At 34.2% G+C, this 19,511-nt stretch overlaps 1 long non-coding RNA gene across 3 annotated transcripts in view; it reads right to left on the bottom strand.

Annotated features, from left to right (window-relative positions):
- Window positions 1–19,511, bottom strand: part of LOC147388120 (uncharacterized) — a 34,309-nt gene that overhangs the window by 1,547 nt on the left and 13,251 nt on the right. Inside the window, exon 4 of one of the 3 annotated variants that reach the window (XR_015171286.1) lies at window positions 306–359. The exons of 1 other annotated variant lie outside the window; for it this stretch is intronic. This is a non-coding gene — a long non-coding RNA (uncharacterized LOC147388120). Of the gene's footprint in view, window positions 1–305; window positions 360–11,497; window positions 13,857–19,511 lie in introns of those variants that run through there. One more of the 3 variants, XR_015171287.1, reaches the window with a different exon arrangement.

Genomic DNA, 19,511 nt, shown 5'->3' with positions numbered 1-19,511 from the left:
TTTGGATCATTTTTCTCTCAATGGCTTGTGAGAAAACGGGATGAGCATGGGCCCAATGAATGGGAAGAGGTCGCCAACAACCCACAACATTAACAATTTTTAGATGTGGCAATCTCCTTCATTTTTTTTTTTTTTTTTTTTATAATAAGGGCAGCAAACATAAAAAATTTTGTTTTATAAAACTCTTTTTAAAAAAGAAATTGGTGTGAGTGATGTGTGTTGGCAACATGTTGTGGCAGCAACATAAAAAAAAAAACTTTGTTTCATAATTTTTTTTAGAAAAACTAGGTATAGGCTAACCTTACCAGTTTTGTAAGATTTCTTTCTTACTAAGGGGTATTAAGAAAATCACGTGGCACCTGAAAAAGAAAAAATATGATCCAACATCACGAGCTTGTAGAGGAAGAAATTCTAAGAGTTTTTAAGGAAAAATTTTGAAAAAAAAAAAATTCTTCATTTTAAATTTTAATTTTAGATTTCGATAGTCGTCCATTTTCAAAATCTTGGATCTAAGCTTGAAAAAAGATGAATTTATTTTTGAATTTTATTTTATTCCAAGCTTTTTTCATGAAACCTAGAAAGTTGTGGTATTGATGTGTCGATGTGATGGTCCATGTGAACCCAAAAACCCTTAGTTTCAAATCTTACTTAATTGGTTAACATAACATAAGTTATCATTCACAAATTTGGTGGAGTAACAAACTTAATAAATGAAGGGATTTTTTTTGCTAAATGCAACTAGTCTACCCGATGAAAAAGGGAAGAATTGTAGGCTGTCTTCATGACCATGTTCACTTGATGATTGATATTGTTTTTGTGTGCTACCATGATTAATCGATCATCGTTACTCTTTTTTCACTTTGCTGATTGATTGCCTATCTAATATGTTGTGATCCTGATTGATATGTATCTTTGATGTGTGTGCGTTAATCTTAATTGATGTGATGAATATTATTATGATTTGTGATCATATTTTTCTAATATCTATATTTTAGTGAAGTGATCTGGCTCACGGGCCCATTTATTTGAAAAATGCCTCGAGCACACCCCACTCTATTTGGCACACACCACTAACACGTTTGATCCCAAAGGGAAGTTCAAACCTAATTGGGGAGGTCCGTTCATTATAAAAGAAATATTATCTGGAAAAGCTGTTAGACTTTGAGATCATGATGGAATTAAACTACCAGAATCAACAAACCTTGACCAGATCAAGCGGTACTACATTTAAGGAGGTCATCTTCAGTCGAATTAATTTCCTGTTACTCAGTTTAATATCTCCTTTCTCAGCCCTTTGCAGCCTTTTTTTAAAAAAAATTGATTTTTTCTTGCTCAGCCTGATCGCCCAACCTAGGGTAGGGAAAAATTTTAACTACGTTTTGGTCTAATCCCAAAATTTTGGGGTACGTAGGCAACCTTAGAAGTTACTTTAGGCCCAACAATATCAAAATAAAAAAAAATAGATTCCCCCACAAAGAAAAATCCAAAAAAAAAATATATATTGTCAAATGGGGAAGAAAATTAAAAAAAAATAATTTAAAAGAAATGCCACACAAGGGCATTTTGGTTTTTGAGCCTCAAAATTCCTTTCTTTTTATGCCCAGTCCTAGCTTACCCATGAAAATCCTCCTAAGTACCGTGTGAAAAAGTCAAGGAAGGTAGCAAATCATGATCAGACAGTAACTCCAAATGAAGAAAAAGAAAAATGGGACCTGCTAGGTTGAAAACCCGAAAGGGTGACTTAGGCAAAAATTAAGGTAAGCTCGCAAGGTTGAAAATCCGAAAGGACGTCTTGGCAACAATTAGAGAAAAAAAAAACATTCTAAGTTGAGAAGCTGAAAGGGCAACTTAGAAAAAAATTAAGGTAAGCTTACAAGGTTGAAAATCTGAAAGGACGGCCTTGACAACAATTAAAGCAAAGAAAAAAAAAGAAAAAATTGTAAGCTCGCTAGATCGAAAACTTAAAAAGGCGATTTAGGCAAAAGCTAGAGCACGCTCGTTAGATTGAAAACCTGAAAAGGCAATCTAGGCAAAAGTTAGAAAAAAAATCTTCATTGAGTTGAAAAGTTAAAAGGTGGTCTGAGTCGAAACATCAGAAATCCAAATGACCAAGTTTCAATACCCAACTTAAACCAAACAAAGACTCAGAAGTCACGAGTATCTTATCTACGATTGATCTAAAAATTTTCTACTTCCCTAAGTGAATCTAGAGGGAAAATAGTGGATTCTACAATGAATCTCAAAAGGAAATATTTTGTTCTCTTGAGCTTGACTCAATCTTCAATATAAAAAGTCAAAATTAAAAGTTGAATCTTTATTGCGCTTGTGATAATCAAATATTTCAAACCTTCATAACAAGGGGCACTTCTTTTTTTTTCTATAATGTGTAATTTCCCCCTTACACTAGGGGCATTTTTTTTAAAAATTGTGGTCAATTATCTCCAGTGCAATGTTTCCTATCAAACTAAGGGCATTTTTTGTTAATCCTAAAGGATAATGGGAACCCCGAATTTAAGGTTACCCTTTTGATAACAATTTTTTGAAAACCCCTGAGGTTCAAAAGAAATTAAAATTCAGGTTTTAAATTCATAAAATTTTTGAAAAAAAACCTTGAGGTTCAAACAAAAGCATTTTTGATCCCATATTTGGTTTTGCCCAGATAATAACTCTTTACCCTATCACTTAAAGCAAGAGATAAGGCATCATCTCTTTCCTAGATTCATTCATTCTTTCCCAGATTTATTCAATCTTTCTTAGATGCCACCGAGGGTTTTCTCCAATTTTGTTCAATTTTGCTCAGATGCTGTCGAGGATTATCTCAGATTTTGCTCAGAAGCCGTCGATGATTTTCTCAGATTTTGCTCAGATGCTGCCCAGGGTTATCTCAGATTTTGCTCAGATGCCACCGAGGGTTTTCTCAAATTTTGCTCAGATGCCTCATATTTTTCTTAGATGTCATCGAGGGTTATCTCAGATTTTATTCAGTTGCCGTCAAGGATTTTCTCGGATTTTGCTCAAATGCCGACGAGAGTTTTCTAGGATTTTGCTCAAATGCCACCAAGGGTTTTTCGAATTTTGCTCAGATGCCGCCAAGGGTTATCTTGGATTTTGCTCAGTTGCCGCCAAAGGTTATCTCAAATTTTACTAAAATGCCGCCGGGGGTTATCTCGGATTTTGCTTAGTTGCCATCGAAGGTTATTTCGGATTTTTCTTAGTTGCCGCCGAGGGTTATCTCTTAATTATGCTCAGATGCCACCGAGGATTTTTTCAGAATTATGCTCAGATGCCGTCAGAGGTTTTTAGAAATTATGCTCAGATGCTGTCGAGGGTTATCTCGGATTTTGCTCAGTTTTGTTCAGATGCCACCAAGTGTTATCTCTAATTTTGATCAGTTTATGCTCAAATTTTACTCAATTTTAACTCAGACCCTCTGAGATTTATCTCAAATTTCAAATACACACACTTGCACATTTATTTCATTAGTCAAAGAAAATTTTCTAAAATTCAAGGATCTGACACTGCCAGTGAGAGCTCACGCTCGAGGACCTGACAACTTTTAGTTCATGAGAGTTTTACCCTCAAGGATCCAAACATTCCGACGAATTGCTAAATCAGGCTGCAAAATGAACTATCACTAGCTTTGGCATTTGGATATCACACTATCTACCAAAATAGATTTGCTATCTAGTTTGCTTCAACCCTCTACCAAAGAGGGGCATCTGTAGTCACCTAATTTTTGTACTCGCCTAATTGATCAACTCGTCAACCCGATTGCGACGGTTCCCAATGATGGTTGAATATTCCAATGCTCTATTTTGTTACTAAATATATTTCAGAAATTCGAATGAGGGATCTCAAACTAACAAAATTATAGAAATCACGCTACGCTAGGAAAATATAACCCCAAAAACATAGAAATCATCATTTTATAGACAAAACGAAGTTTTACGATAAAATCACTAAAAATGACCAAATTACCAAAATACCCTTAACATCAAAACATCCTTAGAACCCCCTTATGCTTAGGAAAAACCTTTTGAACACATAAAATAACAAAGTGAAATCAAATAAACCATTTTGCCAATTTTGACCAAATTTGACAAAATTACGAAAATGACCCTCATAGGGTTCACAATCGTTTCATGCAAAAAAAATTCGTAAATGACACAAAATCATAATTCCATTGAATTCCTTACGAAAAACTAATTCCAAAACATCCCGAAACATCGAAAAATCGACTTGAAACGCAAAAGTTCTCTTTAAGGGCAAAATGGTAATTTATCATTTAAAAAAAATTTAATTTCGAAATTAATAAAAAAAAATTAATTAACTTAAAGTGAAATCTTAATAAAATTAATTTAAAAATCTGAACCAAGAGAATTAATCAATCAAGCCCTCAGGCAAAATTGTTGATGGTTGCCCACTTATTTAAGTGGAGCCCCGTTGATATTTATTAAAAGACCCTTCCATCTGGGGGTCCAAATAATTAAAAGATATAGTTAGGGGGTTCTCTACAAAACTTTAAAATATATTCTTTTATTGTACGTAAGAATTAAAATCCTAATTTAAAAAGACCAAGTCTATCTCATAAGACTTAAGTCAAAACCCTAATTCACCTTATCTAAAAGAAACCTAATTAAACACCAACTCTTCCAAAAAATTCTATAAATATAGAGCCTCTACAACCTAATTTCGTAGGTCAAAGAAATCCTACGAAAAGTAGGTCAAAAAGTCCCCTTAGCTTTCCCCAAACCCTGATTTTGAAATCCCAACTCCCTACTTAACATCAAAACCCAAACTTTTGCTCAAAAAACTCTCAGAAATCTTCCAAAAAATACCTAGAAACTTTTTAAAAATATAGAAAACACTTAGATCTAGGAGAGAGATACCTCAACTTGGAGATCAGAAGTAGATCTAGTGACGAAAACAAAACAAGGAATCTCATACGATGAATCTCTCCACCAGCTCTAAGGCAATAAATCGTTGCGATCATCTAGGTATACTTTTTTTTTATATTGATTTTAGGTCTTTTAGCAATGTAATCTTTTTTTAAAAATAGTAGAGATCGGCGTTTACCGGGCGGGATTGGTGCCTAATACCTTCCAACCTCGTAACGTGATCCCCGGACCATAGACCGTAATAACAAGGTGACGACTCCCAAATCTCAAAAATCAAAAGCTGATCCGCACCCACGTATCGAGAAAGCTTTCAGGGGTATTTTGGTCATTTTACGATTTTTTTATAAATTTCTCTGATTTAGTCGATTTAGGTCCCATTAGACTTGAAATTCCATTTCGAGTGTAATGGAAGTGCTTCAAGACTTTTCGGAGGTCCAAAATTTATGAGGGGTATTTTCGTTATTTTATCGATTTTGACCATTTTTACTAATTTTGGCGTAAGGTTTCTTTTGATCCCAATGTGATTATTTCTATATCTTGAGATCATATTTTTCTTGCGTAGCGAGGTCTCTAAGTTATCGAACTGTGTAGCGAACCTAAACGTACATACTTGCTAAGTCGGGTGAAAATTTTAGCGATCCTAAGCGTGCGTAATTTTATGTCGCATGGCAGGGAGAAAGAAGATAATGAAATTAGAAGATAGAGGCAATTGGAAGAAGGCTTTTCACAAGTTTTCGAGTTCTTTGTGCTCATCATTAGGAATCCATAGTAACCAGGTGATGGATCGTCAAGTTAGGCATATGCAAAAATGGGGTGTTTACATTCTTCTCACGGGGGATGATTTTGGGGAATCCCTTGATTCTTTGGACCCATAAACGGAATGGGGATCTTTTGGATTGGATATACTATACTAGGGAGATCTCCTTTGAGATCTCTGGGCATGACGTACGCATATCAGGATTACGGATAATCTTTGACCAGGCCTGCCCTGCTTAGCAAACCAGGTCTTATTCAGTGTTGTGCTGCCCTTCTAGCCAGACCAAACGCTCTCTATTTTGTCTTATCCTGCTGCCAGGTAGTGCCTGTATGTTGATCTGCGCATGGTACCACTTAATCGTCCTAGACACGTGTACGATCTAGATAATTGAGCGGTTATTTTCCTTTACACAGTATATTATTATTTCTATTGAAAATACAAGCAATGTTCGGTAGTGGTCTCCAATGACATCTATTTGTCACTCCATCCATCCATTTACCATATCTCACGTGATCGTGGAAATGTGAGATATACATCCATATATCTATTTATCATATCTTACGTGGCATGGCTATTGCATAAGATTGGAGACATTGTCTCATTAATCAATCGAAACATATGTTATCTCTATCAATCTATCAATCATTAATCAAACTTTATCGTCTTAAGTATCTATCAAAGTACTTTCGATTTTAAAGTGATTAAAGATCCATATAACATCAACCAATTCCATTCGATGGTTTTGGTTGAGTAGAAAGATTCGAAAAATCACAATAAAGTCATAAGATGTAAAAGCTGAGAAAGTTGTGAAAATTTGACTAGTGTTGGAAAAAGTAATTTTTCAAAGTTGTTTAAATTAAAAACAATTTTTCGTAAATGAAAGTCCTTGATGACATGAAAAATGTCATGTAATTTTTATAACTTCATTCAAAGGAATGATAAAGATATCGAGTTTTGAAAATTGGGTAAAAATGTCATAATTTACGTTTTGTTCTTAAAACTACAAATCAAATTTTGATACAAAGAGATTTAGATTTTAAAATCATTCCCAAAGTTTTCAAATAGGGGTAAAACCTTAATTTTATTAAAGAACTTAAGTAAATGGAAATAGGACATTTACTTAAATGTTTTTAATGAAAATAAAGATGGAAAAAACAATTGGTAAATCAATTGCTCAAATAGTGTTCGAGGCGGCAGAAAGTTATTTTTGACAGTGCCATCGACAGAATGGCTATCAATAGGAGTTGGTACCACTAACGGTATGTGAGACGGTGTCACCACCAGACATGAACCAAAAATCAATTTTCTTCAAAATACATCCGATTTAAATTCCAATTCGACATCAATTTTCACAACATGCAATCTAAACTATAGATCTACAAGAAACTCCAACAAATTGATATGATCAAATCATGAATTTGAAAAATAAATCATATGAAACAACTAAAAATTATGATTCAATTCTTCAAAAATGCAAGAAATTAATGAAATAATCAATAATTGAAAAAACAATAACAATATCAAAGATCAAATGAATTTTCTATGAAAATTTCATATAACTTAAGAATAGAAGGGAAGGCATCCTACCTCGAATTGTTTTCAGTGGTTGATCGAAGTTGATGATCGCCTCCAACTGATCACAAAAATTTTCCTCCGGTGAAATATAAAATTTCTTGCTTCCACCAGAGGAAAATTTCTTGAGATACTCAACAAGGTAAACGTCTTTCCTTCTTGCAACAAAACCCGGATCAGCCTAAATCGTTCTAAAACTAAGTTGTAAGATCAAGGAAATTGGGAACTGAGTTTTGTTTGGGGAAGAAGAAGAAAAAAAAATCAGATTTTTCTCTAGGATTTGATATTTATACTTAAGTGGGGACTTAAGCATCATTTCGAGAATTATTTTTCCCGAATGTCAATTTGGACATTTTTATACTCTATTTCGAATGATTTTTTGATACGAAACTAACGTTGCAATCAGATTTCTCAAATTATTTCTTTAGGTTAACTTTTTACCTGTTGAGTAAAAGTTGACACGAATCTCGAGGATTCGACAACTTTTTCGTTCAACTCCTCATTAAAATGTGCTTACAGGCTAAAGTGTGTTTTTTAATTCTTTTGAATCTATTTGTGAAGTTAGTTTACGTCAAATATTTTAAATTAAGAATCCATACTTTTAAAATCAATGATAAAAATATAAATCTTTCTTAGAGATGCGCATTAAAATTTTCAAGTCATTACAGAACTAGTGGCGGATTCTTATCTTTCACACCTACAGAAATCAAATAAAGATAAATAAGTAGTCAAACAACTAAAAGAAAAGGTCAGAATAAAACGAACAAAAAATACATAAATATATTACCGACGTTGAAGTAGTGATTTTTAAGGGTAGGAGTCGATTGCCCCTCGGCATACTCCCAGGAGCCTGTAAGCCTGACCGGGTAAAGGAACCATTCCTTGTCGATCTCGGGGAGCTGGAACAGTACTTCCCGACCCTGCCTCTTCAGCAGGCAAAAGAACCTTGGCCCCTTAAGAGAATTCAAGACTTTGTACTGGGCTCGAATGACGACAAGATCGAGTTTTGACCCTCAGGGAGACGGGAGTTCATCAACTCGATCATGAAGATCAGACGGTAAAAGTTCCCCGTCATCTACCTAGGAGCTTGTGGTAAAGTTTAGGACCTCTCGAGTCAAGGGGGACAGGGAAAACCTGAGGCCAACCTTGAACTAACCCTAAAGGACAACGGTCAAATCCTTTTCCCAGGTCTCATTAGGAGCTGGAGAGTCGCATTATTCCGTAGTTACAAAATCTGGAACAAAGAACGTATCTCCGAAGTCTTCCATAAAAGGCCTTACAAGGATATAGGATTTTTACTAATGGTTCTTTAATTTATCACAGAAAAAAAAAAAAAAAAAACTAAAATGGCTAAACAAAAGATAAAAAGGAAAAGGTTGAGAAAGGTACCGAGACAAGGGAAAAGAAAAGGAGAGATGAATGAAGTATTGGTTAGAAAAATCAATTGAAGAAATTGAACGGAGGAAGGTATGAGAAAGCAAGCCAATAGTATTTCGATAGAGAAATTGAGCAAAGTGAAAATGAAAAAGAAAGGAAATGGTATTTATAGGAAAAATATCCTCGAGATACGTAATCCATCCTACAGTCAGGGTCACATAGAATAGAGGGCACATGATAGGTTGTCCCTGCTATCATTATGTTCAAATAATGAGGCAACCGATAGCCATACACCTCGTATTGAGCCAATGCGGAAGCGCCATGTGGAGAAAAGTAACTGTTGGGGTCACCAAACGAGAGTAGTAGATGCGCCCTTGTAAAGAGGCGATGGCTCAAGGCTGCAGACCAACCAGGGCGAGACACATGGGATGGCTATTTAATACGCACATTGAGAATTGCCCTCTCGGTGGTAAGACATTGAGTTCTCAGAAGGCCAGGATATTCCTAACCTTCTGAGAAGGGGCATTAGGGAGGGATAAATTCTACAACATAAGAAATAAAGCCACGTGTCATTTAGGATCAAAGGAATTTGTTGTTCCCATTATTCCAATCGTGACTGAACAGACGCTCGATTATTTACCGAGGCCATATGAGTTGGGAGAACGGAATTCCGTGAGCAAGAAGGGGTCTAATCCTTGAGATTTCAATATTTGAGTGACAGAACTAAATGGGACTCTTAGAGAGAAGATCTTACATGATTCTCATCCCGAAATAAATGGAGATAATGTTGGGAAAAAACATGTAAAGCCAAATTTCTTATTCTATAAATAGGGGAAAATCCCCACATCTGAGGTATGCAAAAAATATAATTCCTTAGTACTTAATATTTGCTAAGATTTTCTTTGAGTCTAACTTAAGCATCGAAGGCTCTGTGGAACAGGGAACAAGAGCGATTTTCAAGAGCCATATTGCATCCGGATTGCTAATGGGAGATCTCAAGGTAATCACAAAAAACACTTCTATAGAGACCCTCAATGAATTATCTTCTGATCCAAGAGCATTAAGTTGCCAAGTAATTGAGATAAGAGATGACTTGAAATGATTTGAAATTAGACTTAAGCTTTATTGTTCTAGGTAGATTCACATTCTCTAATGTCTTGCTTTCAGTTGTAGTTTTCTCAAGTTTAATTCTCTATTTTTAGTAGTTCATAATCAAACAAATCTCCCAATCGATTTTAAATTCTTTTGAAATTTGTTCTTAGCTATTTTCCAAAGTTTTGAGTGTTCCCTACTTTCTATTGATTTGACCATTACTTGCCAGCCACTTAGGTTTATTTTTTTGTTCTTCTTCTACTATACCATTGCACATAACACTAACGAATATGAACCACGCAAATCTTGTGTTGTTGTTGTGTGTTCTTTCTCTACTTTCTTTATTGTTACTTGAATTTGCTTCCATACACATTCTTCTAGTTTGGTTACTGGAATTGATTCATTTATTATTAGAAGAGATTAATTTTTGATAATCAATTTTTGTGTATGGATTAGAATCTAGCCACAACAGTTTTTTTTTATATAATCCTTAAGTTTTGGGAGGTGTCTTAATAGTCCATTTAGTAAACTTTTCTTTTCTTAATAGTCCATGAGTTTCATATCACATTATAATATATTTTAAATACCCAAACTATCCTTTTCTCATATTTTGCACATAGTTGAGGTTTCCAATGGGGTTTCCAAGGGTGACTATCATTTTCTCATATTCTTCACATTCCTTCAAGTTTTGTTCATTAGTGTTTTATTTGAGATTTAGGAGGTTACTTAACTCGGATTTAGAAGGATTTTATTTGATTTTAGAAAGGTTCTTTTAGTAGATTTAAAAAGTTCTATGATATTTTAATTTAGAAAGATTTTATTCCTTCTTGACTTTTTTTTGTTATGTTACATTTGTATTTCTCACAGATCAGGTTATATTTTTGTTAATAGTGAGATCCCATCATCATGTAGAGGGTTGCCTTAAAATTTAATTTTTTTTATATTTAGTGTTATTTGATTGGACTTAATTTTTAAAAGTTCTACGAAATAACCTACTTACCACTGTAATGTGAACATCCTAGAAGGAATGGTTGTTTAGGAAATTTCAAAGGCTTTTGAGTTTGGTCAATCAAACAATTATTGATGCTTGACTTGACTTGGTCAAAGTTAAGATCTTTAACTTTTTTATTTTAGAAAGTTTTTAATTTGGGGTTTAAAATATAATTTTGGAAAAATTTTCATGTTTTGTGAATGTCAAAGCATAGATTAGATTGGAGGTTTTGTTGAGGATAACTCAAGCGTTTGGGTAAAAATTTATTGATTTGAGAGAATTGACTATTTTACCCTCTAAACTAAATAGATTTTTTTTGTTTGGAAATGAGTTGCTTAAGATTTTGGAGTATTTCAGAAGTAATATTTTGCAAAGAATTTATTAAAAATGATGGCTTCAAGTGTCTTAGAGTTTTTCATGTGAATAGTGGGTGTGGATCCCCAGGGAAATTTTGGTTATTATAAAAAAAAATACATTTTTTTGTGGAATGACCTATTTTATCTTAGTTTATTTTGGAACCAAAGGTACTTTGTTAATTTTTGAAAAGTTAGGTGAATTTCGAGATTTTGTCTAATTTTAACCTATATACATTGTTTTTATATCTATGAATGTTGTGGGACATTGGAAAGCAATCTAAAGCCTAGGAATCATCTAAAGAAGTTAAAAAAAGACTATGAAACTTTCGTCATCACAAGGAACCAATCAAAATTGAGAAACGAGTTGCTAAATGGGCCTTTTAGTGCTTCGGACTCCTAATTTTCACAAGTTAGGACTTCAAGCCCCAACTCTTTTAAATTGGCATTTTAACCTCAACCTTGTCAGGTTTGTCTTGGGAATTGTTACCTAAGCCAAAAATCTAGTACATAGCAAATTGTACAAACATTTTTACATAAAATTTCTCAATGAAGCTTAGTTCGTCATTTTTACACGCATCTTCCTTCTCTATGAAACTTTGATTGTAGTGTTTTGCTTTCTCCTCCATTTTTACACCTTTAAGCTATTAATAATTTTTCGTCCCTCCTTTTTTATACGATTAACAACAATGAAGCTCCATTATTAAATAACGAAGCTCCATTTTTACATAACGAAACTTCTGGTATTAGCTCCAACCTCCATAATTTACACCCATTTGTCTCATCTTCCTCATGGTAAAAATATATAAAAAAAAGTAAATATGATTAACAATTTTATCAATACTATCTTATAGATGCACAACGCTTTTGTGAAATGACATTATGATTCGACAAGAAAATTTCTCCTTTTATTACTTAAACAGAAAAGGAAGCTATTTTACACTATCACTTTTGTTTATTTTCATCGAAGTTTGGTATTGACTACAGTTGTAATAAAAAATGTACAGTTAAGTATCACATTTCCCCATAAAGAATGTGAAATAACTATAAAGAACACCTAGAGGTGGGGTGAATAGGTTTTCTAACAATTTTTTATTATCACAACACTTAAAGAACCAATCAAGCAATAACAACATATACAAGCAATCAAAATAATAAATAAAGTAGAGTTTAGAGAATATCAAACCACACAAGAGGCACAAATTTATAGTGGTTAGACAACCTCGGTCCCAACTCCACTTTCGAAAAGCTCAATTACTTGAGCTTATGTCTTTTTATTCAATGCTTTCATATTACAATCTCTTAAACAGAAAAGTGAGCAGACTACCATAATACTATGCCTAGGATTTTCACCTGAGATGTTCTGAGACTTCACTAGGAGAAATCTCTGTAAAAATATAAATAAAGAACAACTCTCTCTCTCTCTAACTAATAGTATTACTACAAAATGAATTAGAGAAAGGAAAATGAGGATGGAAAAACTCAAGAGCTTAACTCAGATCTAGTTGTGTTTTTGTTTGATTAACTTCTTTCATAGATCTCTCCTATTTATAAAAGAGAAAGGAGAATAAGGTTTAAAGGGAAACCCTAATAACTATGGATAGACTCTCTAAAGAGTCAAAAAATTCGAAAACAACCAAAGACAAAGTCCTTCTAGGATAAAATGATAGTTAAAACAAAAAAAAATAGTGCAAATTGGGATTTAAGTGCTCAGTCAACCGAACAAGTCCAGGTCAATCAAGTGACCAAACTCAAGAGCTTTAAGACTTTCAGGTTTGGTTAATGAACAGTCTTACCTGCTTGAGTAAGCAAAGAGAAGAAGTTCACTAGTTTCAAGTTCAATTGATTCAATGGACTCAGTTTCTCGAATGACCAAAAATGAAGGTACCCAACTTTCGAGTACAGACTCCTGAATGAGAAGAATGGAGAGGTTTAAGAGTTTAGTATTCGATCGACCGTACATGGATCGATCGACTGACCATGGACACTCACACACACACACTAACCTTCTCTGATTTTCCTTTCTGGCATGTGGCAATCTCAATTGGTACTTCATTATTCTTTCCAACCTTTTTAAGCTTGATCTTCAACGAGTTTGTCTTCGATATGCTTCTTCAAGCTAGAGACTTCCTAATGCGATCTTAAAGTGATTGATTACATATAAAATGAAAGAATTATATGGATATCAATTACAAAATATGATACAACTCATGGATGAGGACAAAAACTTCTACAAAATTGCATGATGATATACACATGATGCCTTTATAAAATTCGATATCATTAGATAATGTGTTGCAATATAAATAAATTACACTACGATACAAAGGTAATATACTTCGTTACAAAAGCATTTTCTCATTTCTCAATTATATCTTTTTCTCCGTTTGAACTATTTTTCTTCTTTATATCTTTGCTTTCAATTTTCTTCTGAAACTTCTTCTTCATCTAAAATCTTCTTCTTTTTTATTACAACAACTCCACTATTTTTTCATTGATATCAAATTGATGTAATGTATCAATGACACGTTTCACATCTAAAAAGATGTGTGATGACTAAGCATGGCACGTCAATATACACACAACACCTTTATAATTTTTGATATAATTAGATAATGCGTTGCGATACAAATAAATTACATTACGGTACAAAAGTACACTTTATTACAAAAGCACTTTCCCATTTTCAATTACATCTTTTTTTCCATTTGAACTTCTTCTCCGTATTTGTGTTTTCAATCTTTTTCTAAAACCTTTTCTTCATTTGAAATCTTCTTTACATTCATCTTCATTTTCTTCAACTATTCCGATGAAAGCTTCAATGAAAATGGCAATGAGGTGAGAGAAATATGTTATATTATTTAAAAAAATGTAATAATTACACCTACAAAGGACGATAGTAAAAGGCTTAGTATAAGATCAGGGTAAAGGGCATTTTGGGCATGTAAATATGCTTTTTGCTTATATGGCATATAATACCCTGAGTTTTTTATTCATATCTCGAGGAAAACAAATAATGGAATTTTGAAATTTTTTTGAAAATGGGACTTAATGTAAAACTTTCGATAAATTTTTTGATCATTTTTAATAAAATCTGACTTCACCATTGGATTTAAAATGGTTGAAAATAATACTTTAGCCTATAAACAGCTCAAATGCGAGTCTAAACGGAAAAGTTGCAAAATCTTTGATTTTTAGGTTATACCAAGCTAAAAAAAATGAATTTTTGCTAGAGTAAGAATTTTTAAAATCCAATCACACCATTGGGTTCGCAACAAAAAATTATAGAAAATGTAGTATTTACTTATTTTTACAGTGCCCTAAAAGTCGAATTATCATAAAAAATGAAAGCAACTTTGATTTTTTGGGTCAAACCAGGTTGAAAAAGTGAATTTTTGATAACATAAGAACTTTTAGATTTCGATCGTTCCATTAGATCTGAAACAAATATATATATATATATAAAATGGAGCATTCACTCATAAGTTTTGGAATCTAAAAAGTCGAGTTATCGTCAAACGAAAGAACTTTGAAAATATCGATTTCATCTCTCCAGCTTATATAAAGTATTTTTAAATGAAATCACTATTGATTGTCTCTTAAACCAACCCAAAAACCAGTAGCCATAATTTTAGAAAACATTGATTTTTTAACCTACTTAGAGTCGCGATTTCTTCGAAAACGGGACGCTTTCGACACTCGATGAAGAAGAAAAAAATGTCCGAAGCGTCGAACTCTATAAACCCTCACCATTTCCGTTTCTTTTTCTCTTCTCTTTCTTCACGCTTGATTGGAAAATAGTCGAAAACATAATGGAAATTTCAACCCTTCAACCTCAAGTTTCATCTACCTCGAGCCCAAACTCTTCTCCGTTGTAGAAGGGGAAAATGATAGCGTCGTTGAGATCTTTTAAATCATCAGACCCACTTCAAAAATCAGTCGTCTCCACTTTAGATCCATCCTCGATTTTTGTATTGATCATCTTGATTTGCATGCACATTCTTCAATTCTATTGCACAGAAATTGGTAAGGGCTTATGATTCGTACTAGTAACCGTAGATTATGAAAATTGCATTTAAGATTTTTAACGAAAATGTGTGATGTATTTTAAAAATATAGAATTCTTTTCATTATTTCAAATTCACGCCAAGACCCTTATGTTTGATGTGTTTAATTGTGTTTTATAACAAATTATACGTGGGTAAGACATTTCACCAGGTTATTTTTGCCAATTTGATTTTGTGTACTTTTCGTACCTTATTTTGATCCAATTTTTATAATTTTTTATTTAAATGATAAAAATGAATTTTAAAATTTGAAAAATGATTTAATATTCAATGAATTCATATTGAGTTAATGGATATCGAAAAATGAAGTTGTGCTTGAAAAATGAAAAGTGAAAATACTATTAAAAAGGGGGATGAAATGGTAAAATGTCAAGATCACACCCAAGGGGTGATATCTGTATTTTATATTGTGATGCTATGTGTACGTTGATGAACGGATATCCAGGGTTAATTTACTTTATATTGTCACGAGGTGACGTCCATGTTTATTTACTTTCTATTAGCACAAGGCGTTGGTTTACTTTTCTGTACTGTTATTTAATTTAGGCTAGTGGACCACAATTACATGGTAGAAAACTGAATATCCATTCTCAACTCTATAATATTAATTTCTTATTTGTTTCCAAAGCAATGAAATGATATATATATATATATATATATATATATACTGTTAAAGAGTTTGCGAATACCTAAATGGATAGTCCATCATATCATCCAGAATAATGTACTATCTTGGGATGTACGATAAGGACAACCAAGCTAATACCTTATGAGAGTGGAATCACAATTGGAATCCGGGTTTATTCCTCTTTATCTTTACTAGTGAACTTGTAATGTAAAGGTAGTCGTACACGAATGGGGTTATATATTGAGAATCATATGCACACCTGATAGGCATAGATGAAGATGAATAATTAGTGATTACTAACAATCAATAGTAATCAAACGTTCTGACACATCGGAAAGAGACCCATTGCTTATGATCACGTCAAACAACCAGACTGAGCTGGATAAATAGTCAATTAAGCGTGATACGTTGCATCGACCGACCATAAAATCAGGAACTAAAAGCAAGTAAAGTATTGTAAGATCATGTCCCGACTAGAAGCAATTCAGTCATAAATCCTAATTCTCTAATTCAACTACTCCACCATTGTGTATTATGTATCTATGATTTTATTTTGATATATATATAATGAAATGCATGTTTAATGTTTCCATTTGTTTAATTAGATTTGCATCAAAAAAAATATTATAGTAAGTACTACTGATTGATGTAATATGAGTTTTAAAATGTTTAGCTGTTCATCACTGGCTATATGTATCAGTTAATTATAGTTTATCTTGTAAAACTGTGCATGTATTGAAATGATTCAGAATGCTTAGTCATTCATGTTAGGAGAGGTTATTGACAGTGTAGGCATCAAAATTTCAATGAGGCATTTATCAAATTGTTATAAATAAATATCCCTAATTTTATTAGTGGGCCTCAAATCAAAATTTAATCCATTAAATGAGAATGTGCCTCTTACAAGCCTGGGTTTTGGGTTTTCGCAAATAAAGCCTATGATCCAGCAAATCCAAGTGATCCATATTAAATATTGGGCCTTATACCCAAATAAATAAATTTGGCCCAATAATAATCCATAAAATCCTTAAAATTGGATTTGGACAAATTTAGCATTTTCAACAAATCAATTAAACTTTTTTACGTTAGAGTATAATTGAGAAGTTAAACTACCTTTAAGTCTATAAATTCAAGATCTCTCTCATTGAGAGGGGATCTGGATCACTTTCTCTGAGAAGAAAGAAGCTCTCCTCTAGAGAAGAAGAAGCTATCAAGCCCTCCTCCAGAGACAAAGCAAAAGTTCTTCAGAGATTCTGACTCCGACTAAAGAGAAGATCAAGCGTAAGACTCTTCATCGGAAGCCGAGAAAACCTTCTCAACCGATAAAGCACGAAGCCTAGAGAGAAAAAAAGCTACATACATCATCACTATTTTGTATTTGACTATTAATCAAAGGAAACATTGAGATCTATATCTCCTTTTCATAAAAAATCAATAAAATCATTTGCGATCTTATTTCATAGATCTCGAGATAGATTTATTTGAAATTTATTGTCGACAAATTTCTGGCACGCCCAGTGGGACGATCTCAACCTCTCATCTTTCAGTCAACTGCAAAAACATCAACTAAAGCATCGATGGCATCTCGCAACGTCAACGCTATTGCATCTGCTGCTATTGAGAAAAGTAAGAAAATTCTTTCTTCCAATCTTGAATCTGCTCAGGTTATTAGTCGCGATCATCATGTGACATGAACAATGACAAATACTAGTGGATCCAAGCTAGTGAAGCCTCTCCAACACCACTCAAAGAAACGTGCCACAAAATCGGTACTTACCACGAAGGAATCGTGGGCGGACGTTATAGAAGACCACTCGTCAGATTCTAGATCTGATTCGAAGTCAAGCGAGGGATCGTCTAGATCTTTATCGATCACTTCTCCGTCACAAACTCACACATCCATCAGAGCAGTGATGACAACTGGAGCGCTAACGATGGAGGAACAAGTTGCTCAGATAACAGACACCATCAACAAGTTAACAAAAGCAATGGAAGACAAAGACATCCAAATTGCAACTCTCGTCAGCCGTTTGGAGCAGAAAGACAAAGAGAATGAATCAAGTGTTGAATCCTCACATCCTTCAAGATTCATCCCTGAAGCATACACGGCTCCGCACGAAGAAGAATAACAAGCAGACTATTCTGGTTCACGAAAAGCTACTCGAGATCCACCACAGGGGTCTGTTGTTTCGCTTTCTGTTCAACAACTGCAAACAATGATTATCGACACCATTCGTACTCAGTATGGGGGCATGCCACAGTCCTCATTGGTCTACTCCAAACCCTACACTCAACACATTGAACAAATGTGTCTTCTGGTAGGATATCAACCACCAAAATTCCAACAATTCGAAGGAAAAGACAATCCAAAGCAGCATATTGCCCACTTCATCGAAACTTGCAACAATGCCGGTACATTCGGTGATTTCATGGTGAAACAATTCGTTCGCTCCCTCTGCGGCAATGCATTCAATTGGTACACTGACTTGGAACCCAACTCAATAGATAGTTGGGATCAACTTGAAAGAGTGTTCCTCGGTCGCTTCTACAACACTAGAAGAACAGTGAGTATGGTGGAACTTGCCGCCGTCAAACAAAGGAAGGATGAACCGGTTATCAAATACATTGAGTGATGGAGAAATCTTTCTCTCAACTGCATGGATCGACTCTCTCAATCTACTGCTATTGAGATGTGTGTTCAAGGGATGCACTGGCAACTCCTTTACATCTTGAAAGGAATCAAGCAACACACTTTCGAAGAGCTAGCTACTCGAGCCCACGACATGGAACAAAGTATAGCTGTGCGTCTACTACCACCAGTAAACCTGTCAAAATCACAGGTAAAAGAAGAGAAGATCAATCACGAGCTGATTCAACACAAGAAAAAGGAAAAACTTGAAAAACTCTCAAAGAGCTTAAGGCAAAAAAATACCATTTTTCTGATACTGATGTCTTGGGCATGTTCGAAGAGTTGTTGAAATTAAAGCTCATTGAACTTCCAGTGTCCAAACGACCCAAGGAAGTAGGTCGCGACAATGATCCGAAATATTGTCGCTATCATAGGGTGATTAGTTACCCGATTGAAAAATGCTTTGTCTTCAAAGAGAAGATTATGGATTTGGCACGTCAAGAGAAAATTGAACTTGACTGTGTCGAAAATATTGCTACTTACAACATGACCTCTGTCACTTTTGGATCTTTTGATCCAATACTCTTGGCAAGTCAGTATGCTACGCAGACTCCATCTCCTCAGATCACCAAAATTTTACCTAAATCATCACAACTCATATCCGCACATTTCGATGTTGAAAAGGCCTATCCCACGCTAGGGGCAAGGCCAAATTAAAGAAAAATCATCACATTTCCCATTTCACTTCAACAAGGACCACAATCTCATTTGGCTTCAAATTCAAAATCAGACATCTTAGAGTCTGCTTTAGTTGATGAAGAAGGGTGGACAGTTGTCACTCGTCGGAAAAGACACCCTACATATGTGCCAACTCCTTCTATTTCGAAGCCAAAGAGAAGGAGAAGAAAGTCAAAATCAAGTACAGGATCAAAGAAACAAAAGAGAGCAACAAAGAAGAAGACTTTCCGAGTTTCGCCTACAGACCCTGAAGACATCCTTCAGCAATCGCCCCGTGTGCCAGTTACTCTTCTAGAATTCTTACTCAAGAAGCTCTTGAAGGAAATCTGCACGGTGTCATGTCATCAAGTGGAAGCGGAAGTGCTAGAAGATAATATTGATGATAGGTCCAAAGAACATCCTACTACTT

Source organism: Akebia trifoliata, chromosome 13 (assembly GCF_017979445.1).
Source record: "Akebia trifoliata isolate Shusen 1 chromosome 13, ASM1797944v1, whole genome shotgun sequence".
Taxonomy (NCBI): Eukaryota; Viridiplantae; Streptophyta; class Magnoliopsida; order Ranunculales; family Lardizabalaceae; genus Akebia; species Akebia trifoliata.
This window is presented reverse-complemented; position numbering and strand designations above follow the sequence as displayed.